We start from the raw sequence: 4,372 nt of genomic DNA on the forward strand, positions 1-4,372 counted from the left end.
CCATATAAGATGAATAATAAACGGATACACACAGCCGATGCAGCGCGTGTTTGAAAACCGCCGATCGATCTTCATACTCTGACAAAATCACAGCGAAAAATCCTTAAACCAAATACCCGTTTTGCGCGGTCCATATCTCCGCGAAAACACAACGCACAGCCGGGAACCTCATATCTAATTGTAGTCCAAGTCCACTTCTACAAACCTATCCGAGTGGATCCTGGATGCGAGGTCCACAGCCGAGGCACCACGCGGTCAAAGTAGGTCGCAGGGGCCCTATTACGCGCGCCATATCTACCCGGAAATGGAACGCACAGCGGGGATTCTTATTTTGAATACACGGTCGCGACGTCCTCTAACTACCCATATAAGCAGAATAATAAACGGGTATCCACAGCCGAGGCAGCACGTATTTGAAAACCGCCGACCGATCTTCATACTCTGACAAAATCACAGCGATAGCGCCAATACTCTGTTTCCTTAAACCAAATCGCCGTCTTGCGCGGTCCATATCCCCGCGAATACACAACGCACAGCCGGGACACCTATGCCGACCTGTAGCCACCGTCAACCTCTAAAGACATGTGGAGGGTGATCCACAATCGGACACTCACAGCCGAGGCACGACGCGGTCAAAGTAGGTCGCAGGGACCATATTACGCGCGCCATATCTACCCGGAAATAGAACGCACAGCGGGGATACTCATGCCCAGTTGTCAAGCTGGAAGTCCTCTAACCACCCATATAAGATGAATAATAAACGGATACACACAGCCGATGCAGCGCGTGTTTGAAAACCGCCGATCGATCTTCATACTCTGACAAAATCACAGCGAAAAATCCTTAAACCAAATACCCGTTTTGCGCGGTCCATATCTCCGCGAAAACACAACGCACAGCCGGGAACCTCATATCTAATTGTAGTCCAAGTCCACTTCTACAAACCTATCCGAGTGGATCCTGGATGCGAGGTCCACAGCCGAGGCACCACGCGGTCAAAGTAGGTCGCAGGGGCCCTATTACGCGCGCCATATCTACCCGGAAATGGAACGCACAGCGGGGATTCTTATTTTGAATACACGGTCGCGACGTCCTCTAACTACCCATATAAGCAGAATAATAAACGGGTATCCACAGCCGAGGCAGCACGTATTTGAAAACCGCCGACCGATCTTCATACTCTGACAAAATCACAGCGATAGCGCCAATACTCTGTTTCCTTAAACCAAATCGCCGTCTTGCGCGGTCCATATCCCCGCGAATACACAACGCACAGCCGGGACACCTATGCCGACCTGTAGCCACCGTCAACCTCTAAAGACATGTGGAGGGTGATCCACAATCGGACACTCACAGCCGAGGCACGACGCGGTCAAAGTAGGTCGCAGGGACCATATTACGCGCGCCATATCTACCCGGAAATAGAACGCACAGCGGGGATACTCATGCCCAGTTGTCAAGCTGGAAGTCCTCTAACCACCCATCTAGACACTCCTATAAACGGATACACACAGCCGATACAGCGCGTATTTGAAAACCGCCGACCGATCTTCATACTCTGACAAAATCACAGCGAAAGACTTAAACGAAATACCCGTTTTGCGAGGTCCATATCCCCGCGAATACACAACGCACAGCCGGGACACTTATACCCAGTTGTAGTCCACGTCCCCCTCTACAAAACTATCGGAGTGGATCCTGGATGCGAGGTCCACAGCCGAGGCACGGTGTAGTCAAAGTAGGTCGCAGGGACCATATTACGCGCGCCATATCTACCCGGAAATAGAACGCACAGCGGGGATTCCTATACTGAATACACGGCCCCGACGTCCTCTAACCAACTATGTAAGCTGAATAATAAACGGATAACCACAGCCGAGGCAGCGCGTGTTTGAAAACAGCCGACCGATCTTCATACTCTGACAAAATCACAGCGAAAGACTTAAACGAAATACCCGTTTTGCGAGGTCCATATCCCCGCGAATACACAACGCACAGCCGGGACACTTATATCTAACTGTAGTCCAAGTCCCCCTCTACAAATCTATCCGAGTGGATCATGGATGCGAGGTCCACAACCGAGGCACGATGTAGTCAAAGTAGGTCGCAGGGGCCATATTGCGCGGTCCATATCTACCCGGAAATGGAACGCACAGCGGGGATTCTTATACCGAATCCACGGTCCCGACGTCCTCTAACCACCCATATAAGCATAATAATAAACGGATACCCACAGCCGAGGCAGCACGTATTTGAAAAGCGCCGGCCGATCTTCATACTCTGACAAAAAGCGCCGGGCGATCTTCATACTCTGACAAAATCACAGCCGTTTTTATATCGTTTTGCGAGATGGATATCTCCGCGAATACACAACGCACAGCCGGGATACTCATACCTAATTGTATAATACGTCTACCTCTACAAACCTATCCGAGTGGATCCTGGATGCGAGATCCAGAACCAGGATCCATATCGCGCGGGTAAACGGCGGGAGTAACGAGGACTCTCTTAAGGTAGGGGACGTTACTGGGCTGCGCTGCGAAAGACGAGCGCCAAAACTCTGTTTCCTTAAACGGAAGCGCCGTTTTGCGAGGTGGATATCTCCGCGAAAACACCACGCACAGCCGGGACACTTATACCCAATCGTAGACCACGTCCACCTCTACAAACCTATCCGAGTGGATCCTGGATCCGAGACCCACAGCCGAGGCACCACGCGGTCAAAGTAGGTCGCAGTTGCCGTTTTGCGCGCTCCATCTCTCCGCCAAAACACCACGCACAGCCGGGACACTTATACCCTATTGTAGACCCCGACCTCCTCTAACCACCCATACATGCAGAACAATAAACGGATACCCACAGCCGATGCAGCAAGTAGTTCAAAAGCGCCGGCCGATCTTCGTACTCTGACAAAATCACAGCGAAAGACGAGCGCCAATACTCTGTCTCCTTAAACCAAATCGCCGGTTTGCGCGGTGCATATCCCCGCGAATACACAACGCACAGACTCGTCCCCTACGCCGAATAGTAGACCACGTCCACTTCTAAAGACCTGTGGAGGAGGATCCAGGATCGGGCATTCACAGCCGATGCACGACGTGGTCAAAATAGGTCACTGTAGCCATATTGCGCGCTCAATATCTCCGCCAAAACACAACGCACAGTCGGGGTACTTACGCCGAATTGTAGACCTTGACGTCCTCTAACCAGCCATCCATGCACTCCTATAAACGGATAACCACAGCCGATGCAGCAAGTAGTTCAAAAGCGTCGGCCGATCTTCGTACTCTGACAAAATCACAGCGAAAGACGAGCGACAATATCGCCGGTCTGCGAGGTCCATATCTCCGCGAAAACACAACGCACAGCCGGGACACTTATACCCGATCGTAGACCACATCCACCTCTACAAACCTATCCGAGTGGATCCTGGATCCGAGACCCACAGCCGGGGCACGATGTACGCAAAGCCGGTCACAGTAGCCGAGCGCCAATACTCTGTTTCCTTGAACAAAATCGCCGGTTTGCGAGGTGCATAGCTCCGCGAATACACAACGCACAGCCGGGACACTTATACCCAATTGTAGACCACATCAACCTCTACAAAACTATCCGAGTGGATCCTGGATGCGAGACCCACAGCCGAGGCACGATGTGGTCAGAATAGGTCGCAGGGGCCACATTGCGCGGTCCATAAACCCGGAAATGGAACGCACAGCGGGGATAATAATACCGAAATGTCGACCCAGACGTACTCTCACAACCCATAAGGCAGACCAATAAACTGACACCGACATAACCAATAAACTGACACCGACAAATGAATAAACGGACACCCACAGCCGATGCAGCACGTATTTCAAAAGCGTTGGCGATATTCGTCTCACAGCGAAAGACGAGCGCCAATACTCTGTTTCCTTGAACCAAATTCCCGGTTTGCGCGGTCCATATCTCCGCGAATACACAACGCAAAGACTCGTCCCCTACGCCGAATAGTAGACCACGTCGACTTCTAAAGACCTATGGAGTTAGATCCACAATCGGACACTCACAGCCGATGCACGACGTGGTCAAAATAGGTCACTGTAGCCATATTGCGCGCTCAATATCTCCGCCAAAACACAACGCACAGCCGGGGTACTTACGCCGAATTGTAGACCTTGAAGTCCTCTAACCAGCCATCCATGCACTCCTATAAACGGATAACCACAGCCGATGCAGCAAGTAGTTCAAAAGCGTCGGCCGATCTTCGTACTCTGACAAAATCACAGCGAAAGACGAGCGCCAATACTCTGTCTCCTTAAACCAAATCGCCGGTTTGCGCGGTGCATAGCTCCGCGAATACACATCGCACAGACTCGTCCCCTACGCC

Source organism: Anarhichas minor, unplaced genomic scaffold (assembly GCF_050575085.1).
Source record: "Anarhichas minor isolate MPS153535 unplaced genomic scaffold, ASM5057508v1 ptg000213l, whole genome shotgun sequence".
Classification (NCBI taxonomy): Eukaryota; Metazoa; Chordata; class Actinopteri; order Perciformes; family Anarhichadidae; genus Anarhichas; species Anarhichas minor.